This window comes from Macaca mulatta, chromosome 4, assembly GCF_049350105.2.
Source record: "Macaca mulatta isolate MMU2019108-1 chromosome 4, T2T-MMU8v2.0, whole genome shotgun sequence".
In the NCBI taxonomy this organism is placed as follows: domain Eukaryota; kingdom Metazoa; phylum Chordata; class Mammalia; order Primates; family Cercopithecidae; genus Macaca; species Macaca mulatta.
This window is the reverse complement of record NC_133409.1, coordinates 50765596-50793210: the sequence shown is the minus strand read 5'-3', so window position 1 is coordinate 50793210 and position 27615 is coordinate 50765596. Positions and strand designations below refer to the sequence as shown.

At 36.9% G+C, this 27615-nt stretch overlaps 1 non-coding gene across 1 annotated transcript; it reads left to right on the top strand.

Moving 5' to 3' along the window:
• The first annotated feature begins 18230 nt into the window (after window positions 1–18230).
• On the top strand, window positions 18231–18394 carry LOC114677932 (U1 spliceosomal RNA). Its single transcript, XR_003729347.1, has one exon. It is a non-coding gene; the product is annotated as a U1 spliceosomal RNA (small nuclear RNA).
• The last annotated feature ends 9221 nt before the right edge of the window (window positions 18395–27615 follow it).

The following is a 27615-nucleotide window of genomic DNA, read 5'->3' as shown; positions in this document are numbered from 1 at the left end:
TGCAAATATTTTCTCCCATTCTATGGGTTGTCTCTTCACTTTGTTAATCGCATTCTATTTGTGCAGAAGCTTTTTAACTTTATGTAATCCCATTCGTCTATATTTACTTTGGCCTGCGCTTGTGAGGTATTGCTCAAGAAATCTTTGTCCAGAACAATGTCCTGGAGATTTGCCCCAATGTTTTCTTGTAGTAGTTTCATAGTTTCAGGTCTTAAATTTAAGCCTTTAATTCATTTTGGTTTGATTTTTGTATATGATGAGAGATAGCAGTCTAGTTTCATTTTTTTGCATATGGATATCCAGTTTTCCCAGCACGAATTATTGAAGAGACTGCCTTTTCCCTTACTGTATGTTCTTGACACCTTTTTCAAAAATGAGTTCGCTGTAGGTGTGTGGATTTGATTCTGGGCTCTGTATTCTGTTCCACTGGCTTATGTGTCTGTTTTTATGCCAGTACCATCTTGTTTTGTTTACTATAGTTCTGTAGTATAATTTGAAGTCATGTAATGTGATTCCTCCAGTTTTATTCCTTTTGCTTAGGATAGCTTTGATTATTCTGGGTCTTTTTGTGGTTCCATATACATTTTAGAATTTTCTTTGAAGAATGTCATTGATATTTTGATAGAGATTGCATTGAATCTGTAGATTGCTTTGGATAGCATGGACATTTTAACAACATTGATTCTTCCAACCTATGAACATACAATATTTTTCCATTTTTTTGGTGTCCTCTTCAACTTCCTTCATCAGTGTTTTATAGTTTTTATAATAGAGATCATTCACTTCTTTGGTTAATTCCAAGGTATTTAATTTTATGTGTGGCTATTGCAAATAGGATTACGTTTTTGGATTTCTTTCTCACATTTTTCATTGTTGGCATATAGAAATGCTAATGATTTTTGTGTGCTGATTTTGTATCCTGCAGCTTTACTTGTTTATCTGTTCTAGTAGTTTTCTCATGGAGTCTTTAGGTTTTTCCAAATATAAGTTTACATCATCAGTAAACAAGGATAATTTGACTTCTTCCTTTCAATTTGGTTGCCCTTTATATCTTTCTCTTTTTTGATTGCTCTAGATAGGACTTCCAGTACTATGTTGAATTACAGTGGTGACAGTGGGCATCCTTGTTGTGTTCCAGATCTTAAAGGAAAGGTTTTCAGTTTCTCCTCATTCAGTATAATACCAGCTGTGGGCCTGTTATATATGAATTTTATTATATTGAGGTATATTCCTTCCATACCCAGTTTGTTGATGGTTTTTATTGTGAAGCAATAGTGAATTTTATCAGATGCTTTTCCAGCATCAATTGAAATGATCATATGGTTTTTGTCCATCATTTGATTGATATAATGTATCACATTGATTGATATGCATATGTTAAACCATGCTTGTATCCCAGGGATAAGTCCCACTTGGTCATGATGAATGATTTCTCTAATGTATTACTGAATTTGGTTTGCTAGTATTTTGTTGAGGACTTTTGCATCAATATTCATCAGAGATAATCGCCTGTAGTTTTTTTCGTCCTTCCTGCTCGCCTGCTTGCTTGCTTGCTTTCTTTCTCTTTCTTTCTTTCTTTCTTTCTTTCTTTCTTTCTTTCTTTCTTTCTTTCTTTCTTTCTTTCTTCCTTCCTTTCTTTCTTTCTTTCTTTGCTTCTTTTCTTTCTTTTCTTTCTTTCTTTCTTTCTTTCTTTCTTTCTTTCTTTCTTTCTTTCTTTCTTTCTTTCTTTCTTTCTGTCTGTCTTTCTTTCCTTTCTTTTTTTCATTTTTATGTATATTTTTCTGTTTTTGCTATCTGGGTAATACTGATCTCATGGAATGACTTTGAAAATATTCCCTATTCCTCTATTTTTTGGAATATTTTGAGTAGGATTGGTATTAGTTCTTTAAATGCTTGGTGGAATTCAACAGCGAAGCCATCAGGTCCTGGGCTTTTCCTTACTGTAAGACTTTTATTATATCTTTGATCTCGTTACTTGTTATTGGTGTGTTCAGGTTTTAGATTTCTTCCTGGTTCAATCTTGGTAGGTTGCATATATCTAGGAATTTGTCCATTTCTTCTAGATTTTCAAATTATCAACATATAATTGCTCATAGTAGCCACTAACGACCCTTTGAGTTTCTGCAGTATCAATTGTAATATCTCCTTTTACATTTCTGATTGTATTTACTTGGATTTTGCCTCTTTTTTTCTTAGTCTGGCTGAATGTCCATTTTCTTTAGGTTTTCAAGAAACCAACTTTTTGTTGCATTGATGTTCTGTATTTTTTTTCCATTTCAATTTTATTTATTTTTGCTCTGATCTATGCTATTTCTTTTTCTAAAAAATTTGGGTTTGGTTTGCTCTTGCTTTTCTAATTCTTTAATATACATCATTAGATTGTTTATTTGAAGTTTTTCTTCTTTTTGACGTAGGCATTTATAGCTATAAACTTCCCTGTTAGTACTGCCTTGGATGTATCCACAGGTTTTGATATGTTGTGTCTTCCTTATCATTTGTTTCATGACATTTTTCAATTTCCTTCTTAATTTCTTCAATGACCCACTGGTCATTCAGGAGTGTAATATTTAATTTTTATGTATTTGTATAGTTCCCTAAATTCCTCCTATTAATTTGTAGTTTTATTCCATTGTGGTCAGAGAAGATGCTTTATGCTATTTTAATTTTTTGAAATGTTTTAAGACTTGTTTTGTGATCTAACATATGGTCTATTCTTGAGAATGATCCATGTGTGCTGAGGAAAAGAATGTGTATTCTTAAGCTCTTAGATGAAATGTTCTGTAAATACTTTTAGATCCATTTAGTCTATAGGACAGATTAAGTGTGTTTTTGCTGTTGTTGTTGTTGTTGTCATTGTTCTTGATTTTTCTGCCTCAAAGATCTGTCTAGTGCTGAAAGTGGGATGTTGAGGTCTCCAGCTAATATTGTATTGTATTGGGGCCTATCTCTCTCTTTAGCTCTAATAATATTTCCTTTATATACCTGGGTGCTACCCTGTTGGGTGCATATATATTTAACATTGTTATATCCTCTTGCTGACTTGACCTTTATCTTATGTAGTGATCTTCTTTGTCCTTTCTTGTAGTTTTTGTCTTGAAATCTATTCTGTCTCATATGAGTATACCAAATTCTGCTGTTTTGGGGGTTCAATTGGCATGGGATATCTTTTTCCATCCCTTTATTTTCAGTCTATGTGTTTCTTTATATGTGAATTGTGTTTCTTGTAGGCAACAGATCAATGGCTCTTGTTTTTTCATCCATTTTGTCAGTCTCTGTCTTTTGATTGAAGGGTTTATTCCATTTACATTTAATGTTATTATGGATAAGTGGGAATTTATTGCTGCCATTTTGTTATTTGTTTTCTGATCTTCTTTTCTTTCATTTCTGTCTTCTTATAGTAAAGATGATTTTCTCTGGTGATATTAGTTTCTTCCTTGTGTGTGTGTTTCTGTGTGTGTGTGTGTGTATCCGTTGTATGTTTTTTGGTTTGAGGTTACCGTGAGGCTTTCAAATAATCTCTTATAACTTATTATTTTAACGTGATAACTACTTAACACTATTTGCATAACAAATGAACCAGAAGAAAGAAAACTAATAAATGTCACCATAACATCATCCCCACTACTTTTTTTGTAAACTTTTTTTTTTTTTTAAGATACTTTAAGTTCTGGGATACATGAGCAGGACATGCAGGCTTGTTACATAGGTTTACATGTGCCATGGTGGTTTGCTGCACTGATCAACTCGTCATCTACATTAGGTATTTCTTCTAATGCTATCCCTCCTCTAGCCTCTCACTCCTCAACAGGCCCCAGTGTGTAATGTCTTCCCTGTGTCCAATTGTTCTTATTGTTCAACTCCAACTTCTGAGTGAGAACATGTAGTGTTTGGTTTTCTTTTCCTGTGTTAGTTTGCTGAGTATGATGGTTTCCAGCTTCATCCATGTCCCTGCAAAGGACATGAACTCATACTTTTTTATAGCTGCATAGCATTCCATGGTGTATATGTGCAACATTTTCTTCATCCAGTCTATCATTGATGGGCATTTGGGTTGGTTCCAAGTCTCCATTGTGAACAGTTCTGCAAAAAACATACATGTGCATGTGTCTTTATAGTAGAAGGATTTATAATCCTTTGTGTATATACCCAGTAATAGGATTGCTGGGTCAAATTGTATTTCTGATTCTAGATCCTTGAGGAATTGCCACACTGTCTTCCACAATGATTGAACTAATTTACACTCCCACCAACAGTGTTAAAGCATTCCTATTTCTCCACATCCTCTCCAGCACTGGTTGTTTCCTGACTTTTTAATGAGTGCCACTCTAACTGACATGAGATGGTATCTCATTGTGGTTTTGATTTACATTTCTCTAATGACCAGTGATTATGAGATTTTTTCATATTTTGTTGGCTGCATAAATGTCTTCTTTTGAGAAGTGTCTGTTCATATCCTTCACCCACTTTTTGATGAGGTCATTTGTTTTTTTCTTGTAAATTTGTTTAAGTTATTTGTAGGTTCTGGATATTAGCCCTTTGTTGGATGGATACATTGCACAATTTTTCTCCCATTCTGTAGGTTGCCTGCTCAATCTGATGATAGTTTCTTTTGCTATGCAGAAGCTCTTTAGTTTAATTAGATCCCATTTGTCAATTTTGGTTTTTGTTGCCATTGTTTTTGGTGTTTTAGTCATGAAGTCTTTGCCCATGACTATGTCCTGAATGGTATTGCCTAGATTTTCTTCTAGGGCTTTTTTATGGTTTTAGGTCTTATTTTAAGTCTTTTATTTTAATTTTTTAGTTTTAGTTTTTCTGGGATGAAGCCTCTCTCTGTCACCCAGGTTGAAATGCAATGGCACAATCTTGGCTCACTGTCACCTCTACCCCCCCCAGGTTCAAGTGATTCTCCTGCCTCAGGCTCCGGAATAGCTCAGATTACAGGCACCAGACCATGCCTGGCCAATTTTTGTATTGTTACTAGAGATGCAGTTTCACCAGGTTGGTCAGGCTGTTCTCAAACTCCTGACCTCGGATGATTCACCCAATTTGGCCTCCCGAAGTGTTGGGATTACAGGCATGAGACACCACGCCAGGCCCATACCCACTACTTTTTAACTTTTTATTGTTTCTGTTTATATCATATTGTACTGACTATATCTTGAAAAGTTGTAGCTATGATTTTTTATTGGTTCACCATTTAGTCTTTCTACTTTGGATAAGAGTAATTTACACATTGCAGTTACAGTGTTATAATATTCTGTGTACTTACTACTACCAGTAAGTTTTGTACCTTCAGATGATTATATATTGCCCATTAATGTCCTTTTCTTTCTAATTGAAGTACTTAACATTTCTTGTAGGACTGTTCTGGTATTGAGAAAATCCTTCAACTTTTGTTTGTCTGGGAAAGACTTTATTTCTTCTTCATGTTTGAAGAATATTTTCACCAGTTATATTATTCTGTGGTAAAAAATATTTTCCTTCAGCATTTTCAATATGCCATGCTACTCTCTTCTGTCCTGTAATGTTTCCACTGATATGTCTGCTGCCAGATGTACTGGAGCTCCATTATGTATTATTTGTTTATTTTCTCATGTTGCTTTTAGAATTCTTTATCCTTAACTTCCAGGAGTTTTGACTGTTAAATGCCTTGAGGTAGTTATCTTTGGATTAAATCTGCATCATGTTCTATAACATTCTTGTACTTGGGTATTGATATTTTTCTTTCAGTTTAGAAAGTTCTCTGTTATTATCCCTTTTAGTAAACTTTCTATCTTTTTCTCTGTTCCCTCTATACGGTCAATAACTCTTAGATTTGGCCTTCTGAGGCTATTTTCTAGATTGTGTAGGCATGCTTCATTGTTTTTATTCTTTTTTCCTTTTGTCTTCTCTGTGTATTTTCAAATAGCCTGTCTTCATGCTCACTATTTTTTTCTTCTACTTGTTTGATTCTGCTACTAAAGTACTCTGAGGTATTCTTCAGTATGCCAATTGCATTTTTCAGTTCCAGAATTTCTGCTTGATTTTTTTTCATTACTTCAATCTCTTTGTTAAATTTATCCAGTAGAATTTTGAATTCCTTCTCGAATTATCTTGAATATTTTTGAATTTCCTCGATGCAGTTACTTTGAATTCTCTATTTAAAAGGTGACATATCTCTGTTTCTCCAGGATTTTTCCCTGGTGCCTTATTTGGTTCATTCATTTGGTTGAGTCACAATTTCCTGGATGGTGTTGATGCTACTAGATGTTCTTCAGTGTCTGGGATTTGAAGAGTTAGGTATTTATTGTAGTTTTCACTATCTGGTCTTATTTGTAACTGTACTTTTGGGAAGGCTTTTCACAAATTATTTGAAAGAACTTGAGTGTTGTGATGTAAGCAGTTTCGGCTTTAAGGAGTATCCCAAACCCAGTAACAGTGTGGTTCTTTCAGACTTGTAGAGTTATCACCTTGATGGTCTTGGACAAGATTAGATAGAGGTCTAGCTCATATTCTATTGTATTGTGGCTGAGTTGGCATTCAAAACACATGATACGTTCTTCCCACTCTTCTTTCCCCTTTGCAAAGGCAGAGGAGCCCCATCCCATAACCATCACCCGCCTAGGACATAAGGAGTACTGCCAGATTTCCTCTGATGTTCCCTTGAGGCCCACGGTCTCTTAAGGTAGCTTATGAATACTCCCTGGCCCAGAACTCACCCTTCAGTGCAGTGGTCTCCCCTCTGGCTTAGGGAAGCTCCAGAACTGCTGTCTGAGAGTCAAGTCCTGGAGTCAGGGACCTCATGAGCCTGCTTGGTACTCTACCCCCCTGTGATTATGATGGTACCTAAGGTGCAAGACAAAGTCCTCTTTGCTTTTCCCTCTGCTTGTCTCAGAGAGAAGGAGTTTTGCCCCATAGCCCCCACAGCTGATAATCTGCTGAGTCTCACCTAAAGCCAGCAAGTCTCAGAAGCTCACCAAGGCCCTCAATGTAGCAACCAGTTATCACTGCTGGTTACTCAGTGCCCAGAGGCCCTTCAGTTAGTAAGTGATGAATGCTGGCAGGACTGGGTCTTTTCCTTCAAAGAAGCAGGTTCCCTTCTGGCCCAAGGTATGTCTAGAAATGTCATCTGTGAGCTAGCACCTGAAATGGGGGCCTCATGATTCTGATTGATGCCCTATCCTGTTGTAGTTGAGCTGGTATCTAAGATGCAAGACAAAGTCCTCCCCAACCTTCCCTCTCCTCTCCTCAAGCAGAAGGAAGGCGTCTCATAAAGCACCCAACTGAGCTGTGCCTGTAGTTAGGGGAGGCATGATGCCAGCATTGCCAGCACTCCTGTAGCCACCCCAGCTGGGGTCTCAGTAGGTCACATGCCTCCCCAGTCCACTGTCCTTGGGACTAGTTCAGCCTTAAGACTTACCTATGAGTTGCAGTCCTTTTGGCTTCGACAGACTTTGAAGTTTTCTTAGAAAGAGAACATTGTGGTCCTAGGTGGTGAGGTTTGTGGGCACTCAAGTTTGGAATGCTGAAATAAATGATTTTCTGCTGACTAGAGCTGATTTAAATTATCCCTCTATAGGTGGTCACTTTGTCTGGTTTTCTTGTCCAGTTCAGTGCCTCAGAATTGCTCTGTTCTCCGCCAATGCCCATAGAGGCTCTTCACACCATGCTGCAGCTGCCTGAAGTGAGGAAGGAGTGGTCTTGGTAATTCAGAACTCTCTTTTTTATCTCTTCAGTGCCTCTCTCTGGGATATGAAGTGAAAGTCAGTCAGGTACTATGCATGCTCACCTGACTTTTCATTCTCATGACTGGGTTTTTCCTGTGTAGATAGTTGTTAACTTGGTGTCCTTGTGAGGGATACAGGGATGGGGATGATAGGTGGAGCTTTCTATTCCACCATCATGCTCCACCTCTCAACTGAGGCCAATGATTTTGAAAATGCATAAAATGAACTAATTCTATAAATAAAATTATTTACCAGAACTGACTCAAGAAACAGTGCCTAAATCCTCCTGCAATAATTAAATATATTGATATAAATCAATAGATTAAAAAATTTTCAACAAAGAAAACAATAGGCCTTGACAGTTTTGCAGCTGAGTTACCTTACCATTTAACATTATGATTACGTGTTCTGTCTATGAGGTCAATGACTTTGATAACAAATGAGACTCCTGTGTTTTGGCCATTGCCACAAAATGAACAATTACCAGCTAGCCTGCTACTTCAGGGAGGATGAGAGTGATATGGAGCAGACCACATCCTACCTATAACTTGGAGTCAATACATGTGGTCCCAGCCTAGAACAGCTAACTACAGTCTACCAACAGAAGTATGAATGAGTAGAAATAATTATTGCTTTAAGACATTGAGTTAGAGGTGGTTTATTATATAGTATTATTTTATCAATAGCTAATATTCACTGTAGATAAAGCATTTAATGAAATTCAACGCGTCATTTACATCAGGGATAACTCCCAATGCCATCCCTCCCTCCTCCCCCCTCCCCATGAGAGGCCCCGGTATGTGATGTTCCCCTTCCCGAGTCCAAGTGACCTCATTGTTCAGTTCCCACCTATGAGTGAGAACATGCGGTGTTTGGTTTCCTGTTCTTGTGATAGTTTGCTAAGAATGATGGTTTCCAGCTGCATCCATGTCCCTACAAAGGACATGAACTCATCTTTTTTTATGGCTGCATAGTATTCCATGGTGTATATGTGCCACATTTTCTTAATCCAGTCTGTCACTGATGGACATTTGGGTTGATTCCAAGTCTTTGCTATTGTGAATAGCACCGCAATAAACATACGTGTGCATGTGTCTTTATAGCAGCATGATTTATAATCCTTTGGGTATATACCCAGTAATGGGATGGCTGGGTCATATGGTACATCTAGTTCTAGATCCTTGAGGAATCGCCATACTGTTTTCCATAATGGTTGAACTAGTTTACAGTCCCACCAACAGTGTAAAAGTGTTCCTATTTCTCCACATCCTCTCCAGCACCTGTTGTTTCCTGACTTTTTTAATGATCGCCATTCTAACTGGTGTGAGATGGTATCTCATTGTGGTTTTGATTTGCATTTCTCTGATGGCCAGTGATGATGAGCATTTTTTCATGTGTCTGTTGGCTGTATGAATGTCTTCTTTTGGGAAATGTCTGTTCATATCCTTTGTCCACTTGTTGATGGGGTTGTTTGTTTTTTTCTTGTAAATTTGTTTGAGTTCTTTGTAGGTTCTGGATATTAGCCCTTTGTCAGATGAGTAGATTGCAAAAATTTTCTCCCATTCTGTAGGTTGCCTGTTCACTCTGATGGTAGTTCCTTTTGCTGTGCAGAAACTCTTTAGTTTAATTAGAGCCCATTTGTTAATTTTGGCTTTTGTTGCCGTTGCTTTTGGTGTTTTAGACATGAAGTCTTTGTCCATGCCTATGTCCTGAATAGTACTACCTAGATTTTCCTCTAGGATTTTTATGGTATTAGGTCTAACATTTAAGTCTCTAATCCATCTTGAATTAATTTTCATATAAGGAGTAAGGAAAGGATCCAGTTTCAGCTTTCTACTTATGGCTAGCCAATTTTTCCAGCACCATTTATTAAATAGGGAATCCTTTCCCCATTTCTTGTTTTTGTCAGGTTTGTCAAAGATCAGATGGCTGTAGATGTGTGTTATTATTTCTGAGGACTCTGTTCTGTTGCATTGGTCTATATCTCTGTTTTGGTACCAGTACCATGCTGTTTTGGTTACTGTAGCCTTGTAGTATAGTTTGAAGTCAGGTAGCGTGATACCTCCAGCTTTGTTCTTTTGACCTAGGATTGTCTTGGAGATGTGGGCTCTTTTTGGGTTCCATATGAACTTTAAAGCAGTTTTTTCCAATTCTGTGAAGAAACTCATTGGTAGCTTGCTGGGGATGGCATTGAATCTATAAATTACCTTGGGTGGTATGGCCATTTTCATGATATTGATTCTTCCTATCCATGAGCATGGTATGTTCGTCCATTTGTTTGTGTCCTCTTTTATTTCACTGAGCAGTGATTTGAAGTTCTCCTTGAAGAGGTCCTTTATGTCCCTTGTAAGTTGGATTCCTAGGTATTTTATTCTCTTTGAGGCAATTGTGAATGGAAGTTCATTCATGATTTGGCTCTGTGTTTGTCTGTTACTGGTATTTAAGAATGCTTGTGATTTTTGTACATTAATTTTGTATCCTGAGACTTTGCTGAAGTTGCCTATCAGCTTAAGGAGATTTTGGGCTGAGACAATGGGGTTTTTTAATATACAATCATGTCATCTGCAAAGAGAGACAATTTGACTTCTTCTTTTCCTAACTGAATACCCTTGATTTCTTTCTCTTGCCTGATTGTCCTAGCCAGAACTATTCAACACTATGTTGAATAGGAGTGGTGAGAGAGGGCATCCCTGTCTTGTGCCAGTTTTCAAAGGGAATTTTTCCAGTTTTTGCCCATTCAGTATGATATTGGCTGTGGGTTTCTCATAAATAGCTCTTATTATTTTGAGGTGCGTTCCATCAATACCGAATTTATTGAGCGTTTTTAGCATGAAGGGCTGTTGAATTTTGTCAAAAGCCTTTTCTGCATCTATTGAGATAATCATGTGGTTCTTGTCTTTGGTTCTGTTTATATGCTGGATTATGTTTATTGATTTGCGAATGTTGAACCAGCCTTGCATCCCAGGGATTAAGCCCACTTGATCATGGTGCATAAGCTTTTTGAAGTGCTGCTGAATCCAGTTTGCCAGTATTTTATTGAGGATTTTTGCATCGATGTTCATCAGGGATATTGGTCTAAAATTCTCTTTTTTTGTTGTGTCTCTGCCAGGCTTTGGTATCAGGATGATGTTGGTCTCATAAAATGAGTTAGGGAGGATTCCCTCTTTTTCTATTGATTGGAATAGTTTCCGAAGGAATGGTACCAGCTCCTCCTTGTACCTCTGGTAGAATTCAGTTGTGAATCCATCTGGTCCTGGACTTTTTTTGGTTGGTAGGCTATTAATTATTGCCTCAATTTCAGAGCCTGCTATTGGTCTACTCAGGGATTCAACTTCTTCCTGGTTTAGTCTTGGAAGAGTGTAAGTGTCCAGGAATGTATCCATTTCTTCTAGATTTTCTAGTTTATTTGCGTAGAGGTGTTTATAGTATTCTCTGATGGTAGTTTGTATTTCTGTGGGGTCAGTGGTGATATCCCCTTTATCATTTTTTATTGCATCTATTTGATTATTTTCTCTTTTCTTCTTTATTAGTCTTGCTAGCGGTCTGTCAATTTTGTTGATCTTTCCAAAAACCAACTCCTGGATTCATTGATTTTTTGGAGGGATTTTTGTGTCTCTATCTCCTTCAGTTCTGCTCTGATCTTAGTTATTTCTTGCCTTCTGCTAGGTTTTGAATGTGTTTGCTCTTGCTTCTCTAGTTCTTTTAATTGTGATGTTAGAGTGTCAACTTTAGATCTTTCCTGCTTTCTCTTGTGGGCATTTAGTGCTATAAATTTCCCTCTACACACTGCTTTAAATGTGTCCCAGAGATTCTGGTATGTTGTATCTTTGTTCTCATTGGTTTCAAAGAACATCTTTATTTCTGCCTTCATTTCATTATGTACCCAGTAGTCATTCAGGAGCAGGTTGTTCAGTTTCCATGTAGTTGAGTGGTTTTCATTGAGATTCTTAGTATTGAGTTCTAGTTTGATTGCACTGTGGTCTGAGAGACAGTTTGTTATAATTTCTGTTCTTGTACATTTGCTGAGGAGTGCTTTATTTCCAATTATGTGGTCAATTTTGGAGTAAGTGTGATGTGGTGCTGAGACAAATGTATATTCTGTTGATTTGGGGTGGAGAGTTCTATAGATGTCTATTAGGTCTGCTTGCTGCAGAGATGAGTTCAATTCCTGGATATCCTTGTTAACTTTCTGTCTCGTTGATCTGTCTAATGTTGACAGTGGAGTGTTGAAGTCTCCCATTATTATTGTATGGGAGTCTAAGTCTCTTCGTAGGTCTCTAAGGACTTGCTTTATGAATATTGGTGCTCCTGTGTTGGGTGCATATATATTTAAGAGGGTTAGCTCTTCTTGTTGAATTGATCCCTTTACCATTATGTAATGGCCTTCTTTGTCTCTTTTTATCTTTGATGGTTTAAAGTCTGTTTTATCAGAGACTAGGATTGCAACCCCTGCTTTTTTTTTGTTCTCCATTTGCTAGGTAAATCTTCCTCCATCCCTTTATTTTGAGCCTATGTATGTCTCTGCGTGTGAGATGGGTCTCTTGAATACAGCAGACTGATGGGTCTTGACTCTTTATCCAGTTGGCCAGTCTGTGTCTTTTAATTGGAGTATTTAGTCCATTTACATTTATGGTTAATATTGTTATGTGTGTACTTGATCCTGCCATTATGATATTAACTGGTTATTTTGCTTGTTTGTTGATGCAGTTTCTTCCTGGCCTCGATGGTCTTTACATTTTGGCATGTTTTTGCAATGGCTGGTACTGGTTGTTCCTTTCCATGTTTAGTGCTTCCTTCAGGGTCTCTTGTAAGGCAGGCCTATTGGTGACAAAATCTCTAAGCATTTGCTTATCTGTAAAGGATTTTATTTCTCCTTCATTTATGAAACTTAGTTTGGCTGGATATGAAATCCTGGGTTTAAAATTCTTTTCTTTAAGAATGTTGAATATTGGCCCCCACTCTCTTCTGGCTTGGAGAGTTTCTGCCGAGAGATCTGCTGTTAGTCTGATGGGCGTCCCTTTGTGGGTAACCCGACCTTTCTCTCTGGCTGCCCTTAAGATTTTTTCCTTCATTTCAACTTTGGTGAATCTGGCAATTATGTGTCATGGAGTTGCTCTTCTCGAGGAGTAATTTTGTGGCGTTCTCTGTATTTCCTGGATTTGAATGTTGGCCTGCCCTACTAGGTTGGGGAAGTTCTCCTGGATGATATCCTGAAGAGTGTTTTCCCACTTGATTCCATCTTCCCCCTCACTTTCAGGCACCCCAATCAGACGTAGATTTGGTCTTTTTACATAATCCCATACTTCTTGCAGGCTTTGTTCATTTCTTTTTCTTCTTTTTTCTTTTGGTTTCTCTTCTCACCTCATTTCATTCATTTGATCCTCAATCGCTGATACTCTTTCTTCCAGTTGATCGAGTCGGTTACTGAAGCTTGTGCATTTGTCACGTATTTCTCGTGTCATGGTTTTCATCTCTTTCATTTCGTTTATGACCTTCTCTGCATTAATTACTCTAGCCATCAATTCTTCCACTATTTTTTCAAGATTTTTAGTTTCTTTGCGCTGGGTACGTAATTCCTCCTTTAGCTCTGAGAAGTTTGGTGGACTGAAGCCTTCCTCTCTCATCTTGTCAAAGCCATTCTCCATCCAGCTTTGAAATCCATTGCTGGTGATGAGCTGCGCTCCTTTGCCGGGGGTGATGCGCTCTTAGTTTTTGAATTTCCAGGTTTTCTGCCCTGCTTTTTCCCCATCTTTGTGGTTTTATCTGCCTCTGGTCTTTGATGATGATGGTGATGTACTGATGGGGTTTTGGTGTAGGTGTCCTTCCTGTTTGATAGTTTTCCTTCTAACAGTCAGGACCCTCAGCTGTAGGTCTGTTGGAGATTGCTTGAGGTCCACTCCAGACCCTGTTTGCCTGGGTATCAGCAGCAGAGGCTGCAGAAGATAGAATATTGCTGGACAGCGAATGTACCTGTCTGATTTTTGCTTTGGAAGCTTCCTCTCAGGGGTGTACTCCACCCTGTGAGGTGTGGGGTGTCAGACTGCCCCTAGTGGGGGATGTCTCCCAGTTAGGCTACTCAAGGGTCAGGGACCCACTTGAGCAGGCAGTGTCCCTTCTCAGATCTCAACCTCCATGTTAGGAGACCCACTGCTCTCTTCAAAGCTGTCAGACAGAGTCGTTTGCGTCTGCAGAGGTTTCTGCTGCTTTTGTTATTGTTTACTGTGCCCTGTCCCCAGAGGTGGAGTCTACAGAGACAGGCAGGTTTCCTTGAGCTGCTGTGAGCTCCACCCAGTTCGAGCTTCCCAGCAGCTTTGTTTACCTACTTAAGCCTCAGCAATGGCGGGCGCCCCTCCCCCAGTCTCGCTGCTGCCTTGCCGGTAGATCACAGACTGCTGTGCTAGCAATGAGCGAGGCTCCGTGGGCATGGGACCCTCCCAGCCAGGTGTAGGATATAATCTCCTGGTGTGCCTGTTTGCTTAAAGCGCAGTATTGGGGTGGGAGTTACCCGATTTTCCAGGTGTTGTGTGTCTCAGTTCCCCTGGCTAGGAAAAGGTATTTCCTTCCCCCTTGCGCTTCCCAGGTGAGGTGATGCCTCGCCCTGCTTCAGCTCTGGCTGGTCGGGCTGCAACAGCTGACCAGCACCGATTGTCCGGCACTCCCTAGTGAGATGAACCCAGTACCTCAGTTGAAAATGCAGAAATCGCCAGTCTTCTGTGTCGCTCGCGCTGGGAGTTGGAGACTGGAGCTGTTCCTATTCAGCCATCTTGCTCCGCCCCCTCTTATTTGCATTTTTCTGATTATCAGTGATGCTGAGCACATTTTTATGTGATTGTTTTCCATTTGTATGTCTTTTTTTGAGAAATGTTGATATGGGTTAGCTGTGTCCCCACCCGAAATCTCATCTTAAATTGTAATCCCCACAATCCCCACATGTCAAGGGAGAGACCAGGTGGAGGTAATTGAATCATGGGGGTGGTTTCCCTCATGCTGTTTTTATAATAGCTAGTGAGTTCTCATGAGATCTCATGATTTTATAAGTGTTTGATTGTTCCTCCTGCGTTCACTTCTCCTTCCTGCTGCCTTGTAAAGAAGGTGCCTTGATTCCCCTTTGCCTTCTACCATAATTGTAAGTTTCCTGAGGCTTCCCCAGCTATGTGGATCTGTCAATTAAACCTCTTTCCTTTATAAATTACCCAGTCTCAGTATGTTCTTTATAGAAGTATGAAAATGGATTAACACAAATGTCTATTAAGATCTTTTGCTCATTTAAAAATCAGATTATTAGCTTATTTTTCTATATAGTTGTTTGAGCCCCTTATATATTTTGGTTATTAATCTCTTGTCAGATGGATAGTTAGCAAATATTTTATCCCATTCTGTGAGTTGTTCCTTCACTTTGTTGATTGTTTCTTTTACAATGCAGAAGCTTTTTTAACTTGATGTGATCCAATACATCCAGTTTTGTTTTAGTTTCCTGTGCTTGTGATGGGGTATTACTCAAGAAATGTTTGCCCAGTCCAAAGTTCTGGGGGAGTTTCCCCAATGTTTTATTTTAGTGGTTTCATAGTTTGAGGTCTTAGATTTCAGTCTTCAATCTTTTTTGATTTGATTTTTGTATACAGTGAGAGATAGAGGTCTAGTTTTATTCTTCTGCATATGGATCAAAACACAGATATTCTTAATTTGAATGTGGTTACTTGGTTGTTATTTTGCTATTGGGATTATATTTTATATATTTGTTATATATCCATTTGTATCTATCGATATGAGATAAAATATAATATGGAATAAAATATAATCAAAGTTTATGCCAGAATTCCATTATAATAATAATGTCAGTTGGCAGTCTAATAAAAATTTATTGAACACACTGTATTTTAGCCTTGGTGCTTTTATGAGGAACTTACAATGTACAGCGATTGAAGTGATTTGAAGTATTGCTATTTATGTACAGTATCATATTTTTGTAATTATTTTTCAGCTACAGAAATATGACTGCCCTCTGAATAAAACAGGTGACAGGCAATTCGAAACTGTGGGACATTATGTCTTATTTATCTGTGAAAGGCTATCATATAGTCAGGAAGAATATGATGGTACCTACTCTCAATATTATTATTCAAAATTTCATAAAGATAAATATAAACAGGACACAGATATTCATTGGTTACACAAGGAGTAAACTACCATATATCCAAAATATATGGATCAAACTACCACATATTTTGTATAAAATGTGATTACCTACCTAGAAAACCCAAGAAAAAAAAATGAAAAATTCCATTAAAAATAATAAGGCATTTGTAGACAAAATTTAACACACAATAATTTTTCCATATAGGGTAATAATCAATTAGAACATATCATGGAACAATACCCCAATCAGAATAGCAGCAGAAATTAAAAAAAAAAAAAAAAACAGGAGAATTAAACCTAACAAAAGATCTGAAAGACTATTATGAAAAGCAATATAACACTCTTGAAGTATACACAAATCAGCCTAAAGAAATGCAGAGGCATATCATGTTCCTGAAAGACAATATTTAACATTGTAAATATGTTATTTCTCCTTAAATTAATCTATAAACGTATAAACTCTTAAAAGAACTCTTTGTGAACCTTGACATGTTTAATTTAAAGTTCAATTGAAGAGAAACATGTAATAATAGCCCAGACTACTTTGAAAATATCAAAAAGTGGCATTTGCTCAATTTCATTAAAAAGTACATAGTGTAAAGCTGTATAGCAGCTAAATCTACCCTACTTAATCAGGTGTTCAGGAAGAGGCAATTTGCACAGAAAAAGAGTATAAGATCAGATCCAGCTACATAGGAAAATTTAATATGTGACAAAGGCAATGTCATGTGTTACCCTGTGATGAAATTAATGGGGAACAAATAGGCTATTGAATAAATAGTAGTGGGACAATTTTTGACAGTTTGGAAAAAAAATTAAGTTTTGCCCTACCTTGCAACCTCACAAAATTATTTTGAAATAGACCAAACAATTGTACATGAATTACAGAAACATAAAATTATATTTAGAAAATAAAGATAATATTGATTTATAATTTAGGGCTTTGAAGGGTTTTCTAAGAAAGCCCTAAATTCAGAATTCATAAAGGAGACAGTTGTCATATTTACCTATATAAAAATTTAAAACTTTCAAATGACAAAATTACAATAAATAAAAGAAAAGTGACAGACTGGGAGAAAATATGTTACACATGTAACTGTCAAAAGATTATTTACCATAATTTATAGGGACCATATATTATGAAATAAAAAATTATACAATGAATTAAATAACTAAAAATAGCTTTAAAAGATTTTAAAATATGCTCAACTTCATTACAAAGCAGGAAAATGTAAATGAAAAGAAAATGATATATTTTTTCCCATCATGGTAGGAAAAAATTACAAAGCTTAATAATCTCTATAGTAGGTAATGATGATGTAAAACAAGTGCTAATTAACTCTGTAGGTTTGTGCACAAGTTGTGTATTAGTCTGTTTACACACTGCTATAAAGAATTTCCCTGACACTGGGTAATTTATAAAGGAAAGAGGTTTAATCGACTCACACTTCAGCATGACTGGGGAGGCCTCAGAAAACTTATAATCATGGTGGAAGGGAAAGCAGGCATGTCTTACATCGTGGCAAGTGAGAAAGAGTGAGCAACAGCAGGGAATACTGCCTTATAAAACCATCAGATCTCATGAGAACTCAATATCAGGAGAACAGCCTGGGGGAATCTGCTCCCATAATTCAATTACCCTTGATACATGGGAATTACAGGAGAAGCAGGCAAGTCTTAAATAGCAGCAGGCAAGAGAGAGAAAGAAAGAGAAAGAGGGTAAACCGCCACTCATAAAACCATCAGATCTCATGAGAACTCACTATCATGAAAACAGCATGAGGGAAACAGTCGCCATGATCCAGTCACCTCCCACCAGGTCCTTCCCCTGACAGGTGGGGCTTAAAATTTGTATTACACTTCGAGATGAGATTTGGGTGGGGACATAGCCAAACCATATCTAGTTGATTCAGCCTTTTGCAGAGAAAAATTTCAGAATCTAACAAAAATTTAACGTGCAGTCTTTCTAGTGCCAGTGATTCTACCTCTAGATGTCTTTTCTAGAGAAATAAGCCCCACTTGCCTAAAGATGCAAATACAAGGATTTGATAGTTAATGAAACAACACTCAAACTATGCATCCATTTGTAGTTGAATTTGTACTGTTGAATTTGTAGTATATTTGTACTGTAGAATAATGACATAGACTATATATATATATATATATACACACACACCATTCATATATATGCCAGCATGGAAAGATCTCCAACACATATTGAAAAGTGGAAAAAGCAAATTACTGTTATTAAGTAAAGAATTATGACACTTGGTAAAAAATGTGTTTAAAAACAAAATTACATGTATGTATGTGCATACATTAACACACACATATACAAATATATGCATGTGTATATATCTTACATATTGCATGGGAGGTGATATGGGGATACTTACCAGGCAGGTGAGATATTGTGATTATGAAGGTGGTTTACCCAGATTGGGGGTTATCCATTGCACTCTGGATATTCTGACCCCTGTGACGTCCCCTAACATGGAAAACCCAATGGCATAATTTGTGGTAGTGAGGAACTTCGTTTGCACTCTCCCTCAAAAAGAAATTAAAAAGTAAAACCAAACCAAAAAAAAAAAAAAACACAAAAAAAAGAAAGAAAAGGAAAGAAAAGAAGATAAAAGCAAATTAAAAAAAAAAAAGAAAGAAAAGAAAAGTTACCTGATATGAATTGCAACCTACTTACTGTTAACCCTCATTACCTGTGAAGAGGAGAGTGAGATTCACCTAAGTAAAATTGGGCTATTTATTCTTACAATATAATGGTTCTGTGCTTCAATTTTTTAAAATAAAATGTTTATATAACTAAAATTAAACCAATACAGATGTAAAGAATAACTAGAAGTGTGAGCAAATGAATATGACACTTTAATGTTTGGAATGAAATCTTGGTGTTGAATCAACTATAGTGTAACTCAATTTGCCATACTACATACATTTATCTACTTGATTTGCATTTGGAGCAAAAGCAGGAAGGAGTCATCTTTACTGAGGCTTTAAATAAGAGTCTTCAACAAGTTTTTGGTAGTGATAGATTGATGGGTCCGGAAAACTCTTGCACTGGGATTCAGAGATGTGTTGACATAGTGTACATACTTGTGGCAAATGAGAGGAAGACTGCCTTTCGGACGCACAGACTAATGGGTTCTCGCTGGATTGACTGTCATTCCCACCTCAATAAGAATTCCAACAGACATCTGTAGGAGTTATAGCTGAGTTGAATAATAAGCTGTATCTTAAGTTGTGGGCAAGATTCATTGCTTTTAATTAGTTGCTCAAGGTAGGTATGTGATAAAATACATATATATATTTTGAAATGGAGTCTCTCTCTGTCTCCCAGGCTGCAGTGCAGTGGCACCATCTAGGCTCACTGCAAGCCCCGCCTCCCGGGTTCATGCCATTCTCCTGCCTCAGCCTCCCCAGTAGCTGGGACTACAGGCGCCCGCCATCACGCCCGGCTAATTTTTTGTATTTTTAATAGAAACGGGGTTTCACTGTGTTAGGCAGGATGGTCTTGATTTCCTGACCTCGTGATCCACCCGCCTTGGCCTCCCAAAGTGTTAGGATTACAGGCATGAGCCACCGCCCCTGGCCTAAAATATTCTTTATAAAAATGCTTATGAATAAGTAAGCTAGAAATACCTAATCTTTTGAGAACTGATGAAAGGATATTCCCTGTGGAAAAATATACTTATGTAATACATTTGTATACAGTGTCTTTTATGTAAATTTCCCATTTGACTTCATGCAAAAAGGGAATGATATATTTGTTGCACGGGGTTGATCCTACCCACCCCACCCCACGCAACCCGCAAACAACACGCATTTCCTTGGATCTTTTTAAGTACCATACCCTGCTTGATTCAGTCTCCTTTCTTCTATCTGACATTCCTGGAAATATCCAAAGTACAAGACAGGAAATTCTGCAGCATAGTTATATTTTGTTAATAAACATAAAATTATATAAAACAATACACATTTATTGGTATTTTAATGGTAGTGAATATGTAGTCACAGTACCAAGCACTATTCTGAGAGGAAACTGAAGAAAAGAGATGTTAAGGAACCTGCCCATGGACCCACAGCTGGTAAGGAGCAGAACTGGGATTCGATTCCAGCAACCTGGCCCTTGAGCTTATGCTTTTACATACTATGGTATGTGGAAGTGCCACGTCCCAATTCCTCTACACACCCATATCCTGGCTTTAAGGTGACGAAAGGTTTTTTGTCATGGTTGAACTTCCTGGTTGTCCTTGAAGATTTTTCCCCTTCTTAAAGTCCCTCTGAAATTATTGTCCCAGCGCCTCAAGAAACTGCTGTGCCTTCTCATTGCCTCAACCCAAATGCTTTGCTGGAAGTTAGGGAAGCCAGTTCATTTTTGCTTGCACTCACCATCTTTTCTGCTTTCTCTCCTCCAGAAAGTCACTTTTAGATGCCTCAAGAGGCCTTTTCTCTTTAGACAGTTAACAATCTCTTGTTCCTGTGACATCGTACACAACATTTGGTATTGGGTTTTCTGATTGTTGCTCAGTCATTAAACCTTACAGAGATGTTATGTATGAATGCAGCCCATCCAGAGTGGAATGGTTGCGTCTCTCCTTCAATCTCATCATCTGTGTTTCACTCACAGCTTTTCTGCGGCTTTCACAAACTGTGGCATTGCCTTTTAAAACTGCTCCCCAAATGTGAAAACCTCCCAACTGCCCGTTATTCACATGCATTCTCCAATCCTGACTGTATTGACTGTGGTGCACTCCAAGCAAAGAAAAGTCTATCACACACTTCAATCAAGTTCAAGGGACACAAGAACTGACTTATTGCCTGTGATTTTTGCTCAACTACTCAAATTAGACAAGAACATTGCTTTGGGCTAGAAATATTGTTTAGTCTTCTAAGTATACTTAGATCCCACTGTAAAAGAAAGATCATAGTTAATACAGGTTGAGAACACAAAAAGGATTTAAATACTTAGGCTGATGAATGAGGGAATTGGTGAGAAAAGAGACCATAATTCAAAGTATTTGATTGCTAATTAGTAAGGCCAGTGAATGAAGAATAAAAATCACTAATTATCAGTTCTCCATTAATACTTCATGTTGATATGCTCCTGTTAGATATTTTATATATCAGAGCTACATGAAGTTTAGGGTTTTATTTAAGAGAATATGTCTAGATTTGAATCTTGAAAATTAAAGCTATAAAACTGATTACATTGGTGATTTGTTAAAGAGAATATTCCTTCTCTTAGTTAAAATTTTTAACTGATTTTATACTGTTTTCCCTTAGGACCCAAGTAGTGTATCCCAACATTCTAATCAAGTAAGTGGTCTAGAGTCTAAGGCAGTCTGCTCACTAACACTGATGCTCACCTGCCCACCCAGGATCCCCATCATTCCCCATTCTGCATCTTCCATTTCACACAGGAAGGAAGGAAGAAAGAGAGGAAGGGAGGCCAGGAAAGAAAGGGTAATAATTCCCTTAATCCCCAAACTTTATATTGAGGACATACTATGCACTAACCCAGTGTGAGGTGTTTTCTTTATATATACTTGTCTTACCCACCTCCATTCAGTCTAATGCAAGATGAAAAGCCAGCATTTTCAAACTGTAAGAAACCTAATTATATCTTCTTCTTATTTTATAGTTGGGAATACTGTGATCAGGAAGGTTAAGAAACTTGGAGGATCATACAGTTTGTTGGTGACAATCTCAGGGAAAAGCTACAAATCTCTCTACTTCTGGCTTTTCATACAATTTCCATTGATATTTGAATAGAACTCTTGGTAAATAACATATTCAGTGTAAATCTCAGGATGTACAAAACACAAGAAACTCTAATTCAGACACAATATAAACTCCTTTATAGCCAAAAATAGTGATAGTGAGTCCTTACCCATCTCCTCTGAGAGGAGCAGGAGGAACTAGTATTTTCTATTATGCTTAGTCCAAGCCTTTAAAATAATTCTTAATTCTGACTATTTTTGTTACTAGAATAAATGTTAAACTTAAGATATGGAATTCTATGTTTATTCTTAGCTCAGCATTAACTACCAAACTTAATTAAAATACTAACTGGTCTGGACCTATGTTTCCTAAATTGCTAAAGGAGAGGGTTGGAAAAGATAATCATTAAAGCCTTTTTCAGCTGTTGCATGATTTTATGAATTATGGAAACCACTTCCTATCTAAATAGATTATAAAGGATGAAAAAGTTTTTTTCCAGATTATTTTTCTAAATTAATGAATCTGTGATAAGTTGGTAAAGTTATACGTGCAGATAGGGAATAGACGTATTGTATCATATCTTATTGTATAGTACAGTATAATATAATGTAGTGTAGTATAGTATACTAAAAGAAGTGTATAGCAAAAGAGAAGATAGCAGTAAGATGATAGCCATCATTGAAAAACTAAATAGGTAAGAGCATAAATATTTGGGGAGGATCCAGGGACATTATTATCAAATTATTTGAATATTATTTAAATAATTTCCTATTTCCAAATCTTTTATGACCTTTTTAAAAAGTCATAAATTAAGACATTTTGATATTGAGTTGATTGGAAAGTTACCACTTGAACAATTTGGATGAATAAATATGGAAGTGTGATAAACAAACAGCCTCGCTCTACATTTCTGAACTTTTTGAGCATGATTCTCAAAGCCTGAATATAACTCTGGTTAGTGGCATCCATGCTGAGCATTGTTCTCAGGGATTGATAAAGATTCCTACCTTATCCAGATTTTTGTCTGACTCTTCTGAGCCCTCTTCTCAACTAGGCCTCAGTCTTGGCTTGCCTTTAACAAGAATCTCCCTATCCTTGATATAGCCTCTTAGTAATTTCCCATTTGCTGACCCCTTCTCTTTGCCCATTGGCTACATATCCCCAGTTATCCATACTGTATTCAGAGTTGTGTTTTGTCTGTCTCCTCTATTGCAATAGTCTGGAATAAAGCCTTCTTTACAATTTTAATAAGTGGTGAGCAAATTTTCTGTGAAATAAATAAACATATTTGACTGCTTCCAAGACTGAAGAATGTCTGGGAAAATTGAACTTTGATGGTTTTTGCAAGAAAACTTAGTAGTCCCTTGAGTTCTCTCCAAGAAAATGTATATTTGGCACATTTTTGCTAATGTGTTTAAAGCAGGAAAATTAATGCTAGTTCTTAAAGAACTATCAGTGAGGAAATTGCCTGGCAACAGCAATAGAACTGGGGAGGGAGATATCTATTACATCAGGATTTTTTGGTTCCATATACATGTAAACATGTGCTCTGACCAGGCTGGACTGGTCAATGGATAAATTCATCCTGTGAAATTAGATGACCCCCATTTTCTATCTCACCCAAAGTCCACTTTTTCACAATGTATCTATCCTCTACTCTGATAAACCACGGGTTCAGTTACAGGGAGACTTTTGTAACTGCCATTGTGATTTATAGGAGGCAAGACTAAATCTAATACATGATATCCTAATGCCTAGAGAGATAAATTCATCACAAGAGGAAAAGCCATCTTGTTTGTTAAATCCAGCATAGGAATAGAACTACAATGGTTGTTCTCAGCCTGTGAGCACCTGGGGAGAAGAATGGCTATATATAAGAATATATAGAGCTTTCCTTCAAGCACAGAAATACTGAGAAACAAAATAGAGTTCAGCCTCCCCAACCGAGCTCAACACAGAGGGAATGGCCATTATCCTCATTTTTCTAGAACATTTAACATTGCATGGGGAGAATTGGCTAGGATTGGCACTGAGGAATGGTGGCTGATTACCAGTAACACGTGACTAAGGATAGATGAACACATGGACATATACTTAAGTAAAACATTGAGAATTCCTTGAAATACTCTAAGAATGAGAACTCCTAAAAGATCTGAACTTTCCACGTAGGTGAGTATAGCACTAAAACTCTCTGGATTTGAGTATTAATATTAATGATACTAATTGGATTCAGAAGCTTAGAATATTTTGAATATTTCATTTTATATGAAAGGTATTGCTGATACAAGTTACATAGATTTTATAAGTATTGTCTAATAAGTTTCTTGTTTTATTTATTTTACTCAGTATTACATTTGTATTTGAATGGATCTTAATAATTCTTTACATTCAGAAAACTGTATCTTCACAAATATCACAAATACAAAGTTTTAATCATGTGAATCACATATTTTCATAGCATGTGTCAGACTGCCTGCTCAGAATAAAAATGAGCCCATATCTGGAAGTCAGGAGAAGGAATTTCAGTCCCTGCCATGTACCCATCTGACTGCCTGTCTATGTCTCCTCATTTCTCTGACCTCTGGGTTCTGATTGGCCTCTTAGAATGTCTTAGAATGATCATCACTGTTCTATACATGCAATAAAAATTAAGTGAGTGAATTAAGTGTTGTGAATGCAAAAGAGATGCACTGGTAGCAGTTTTTCTGAAGATGCATTAAAGGCAGAATTATCTCTTTTTTTCTCTCTCTCTTTTTCTTCCTTTCTTTTTTTTTTTTTTTTGGAGACAGAGTCACTCTAGTGCCCAGGCTGGGGTGCAGTGGCATGATCTCAGCTGACTGCAACCTCTGCCTCTCAGGTTCAAGCAATTCTCCTACCTCAGCCTCCTGAGTAGCTGGGACTACAGGCACCCACCACCATGCCCAGCTAATGTTTGTTTTTTTAGTACAGAATGGGTTTCACCATGTTGGCCCGGCTGCTGACCTCAAGTGATCCACCTGCCTCAGCCTCCCAAAGTGTCGAAATTACAGGCATGAGCCATCATGCCTGGCCAAAGGCAGAATTACCTTGTTTCAATTCTGTTGACTTATTAGAAGAAAAACTTGGGGCAAATTAATTTTTTGCTTCTCTTATCTATAAAGAAAAATTATTATATTTAACCTATCAGGCTGTTGTGAGCGTAAAGTGAGCTAATATATGTTAAACTCATAAATGTTACTTATCACATGATAAACAATCAAATATGAGTATTTAAGCTTTGAAACTTTTGTTTTCTCATGGTCTTTGAATTTTTAATATTTACATTTAATACTGTTGTCTTACTTTCCTTTATAACATCTGTAAGGTGGCTCAAGATAGAAGTATCTAAAATACATACATTGAAAATTTCAAGGTGATCTATATTGGGAGAGATGTATGAAAAAACATATAATGCTACCCAACAGTAGAATGAAAATTAGTGGAAAAATAAGAATATTTATTTGTTCTTGTTTTCTTTTCATTCTGTTGTTCATGTAAGTGTGTATCGCATTTTTGTAAATAAAACCAAATTCCTGCAATTTTTACACCCATATTCTCTACTTCCAATTCCTCTTAATTTTTTTCTCTGTTTGGTACACAGTAAGCCCCAATAAGTTTGTAGAAATAGTCACTAATCATTAAGAGAAAAAAAAATGGAATGGAAATGGTCACATGAAATAACCCAGGATTTGTGGCAGGAGGAGCACACTCTGGATTTTTCATTAGATGGAAAACTCTAATCATTTGGAAAGTTCTTCTTTATCCTTCTTTCTCTCTGTCTCTCTCTCTCTCAATCTCTGTTCATCTCTTTTCTTCTTCTAAAGATTCTGAGGAGTGAAAATGCTTCAATTATAGATTAGTCTTTTTGCAAGCATGCAAACGTCTTTTCAATTATCCAAAAAATTTTACTTGGCCCCTACTAAGTACTGGGGTGCCAAGTATAAAATTTTAAGGTTAGGGTAACTACCATGGGTTGGCAACTGGTAATTTCTATTATACTTTGTTTTATTTTATACATGTATTTGCAATAAGTAGGTCATTACTATCATAGCAGTAAATTCACCTCGAGGTCTTCTACCTCATAAATCACTTTCTGAGAGCCATGCAGGTCAATGGTAACTCACAATGCATCACCCTTCTTCTCCACTTCAGTGTGCACATTTACATACAATAAGAATAATGCAACAGAGGGTTTTAATTTTTAAAAATCACAGTAATCTGCTAAAAAATATTACAATCATTATGACTTATTCTCCAAGGGTTATCTTGGGAAATTTTAAGTTCATTCTACACTGCTTAGTAGAGACATGAATTTTGCCTTCTACAACTGAATATTCAAATTGCCCCAATTCATATAATTTATAAATTTGTAGTCTCATGTCTGAATGTTTCAACGTATGAATTTTTCAGAAAACTTAGCCTATATTTCTTATGAATAATTTACCAGTAAACCTTCAGAATATGAAACAACTGACTATCTCGTTCTCAATGAATTATTCACTAAAATTAAAATATTTGGAGAAACAAGTACTGTAAAACAAAGTGATATTATATACAGAAAATTTTTAAATTATTGCCGGGTGCGGTGGCTCACGCCTGTAATCCCAGCACTTTGGATACCGAGGCGGGTGGATCACCTGAGGTCAGGAGTTCGAGACCAACCTGGCCAACATGGTGAAACCCTGTCTCTACTAAACATACAAAAATTATCTGGGCTTGGTGGTGGGCACCTGTAATTCCAGCTATTCAGGAGGCTGAGGCAAGAGAATCACTTGAACTCAAGAGGCAGAGGTTGCAGTGAGGCAAGATCCCACCACTGCACTCTGGCCTGGGCAATAGAATGAGACTCGGTCTCAAAAAAAGAAAATAATTTTTTTAGTTGTATATTTTAAAATGAAAATTCTAAATCATATAAGTAAGTCGTTTTTTTCTTTCACTTTTACATTTGAAAGCACTATTTATTCACTTATGAATACATAAATTCATATACACATATTTACTATCAAAATTTAATATATGTTGATTTTGAGGGGAATACATTTAAATTGTACTTCTATATTTTCCAAATTCCATTTGTTACCACAACACAATTTTAAGTAATCCCATATGCCCACATTCTCTTCAAACACTGATACAAATAAGTGTATATGTGTGTATATATTCACACACATATATCTATGTTTATACATGTATACACACACATATATATGCACATACATATATATACAATATTTGCACACAATTGTAAAATTTCCAAACATATTTAATTTTTCTAGTAATTATTTGTTATTAATATTCAATTTAATTTCACCTAGGTCAATGGAGATGAGTTACATGCCAATCCTTTGCAATGTGTTGAAACTAAATTTATGCGTATGGCATGGGATTAATTTTCATGAATGTCCCATGTGTTCTGAAAAAACAGAGGATTTTGCCATTGATGGGTATAAAGTTTCATATATGTCCATGCGAATCACCCAGGTAGTGTGAATTCAGATCTCAAGACTGCTGCAAGGGCTAGTTTGGGATTATGGAAAATCAAAGAAGAGTTTTTCTCTCCACTTGGCGCTTGATGTGAAATAGGAAAATTTTCTCAGTGTCCCCTTTGCATAGCAAAGTTTAGTTCTAATTCTCACTTTTACTGGGAGTGTTTATTTCTAACCCTCACTTTTACTGTGAGTCCAGTGTCTATGGGGTCATCTCTTATTATGTTCACTATCTTGGGAACATGCCGTCTTTTAACTCCCCTCCCACATACCCCTCATACCACCATAGAAGCTTGAGATAACTAGAGATGGGTAGTCATCTACAAGATAAAAACCAGCTTTGGGGCTTGCTAACCTGGTTTTCTGGTATCATTAGAATATTGGGGGTCTTTTAACATTTATTTATTTCCTGAAAGTTCAGGAATGCATTTGGAATGATGTTATACACGTTTTAAAATATTTTTCCAGCAATTTAGTTAATTCCACCACTTCTGGCACTTGGGAAGATTATTCTGTGTGACTAATCTACCATA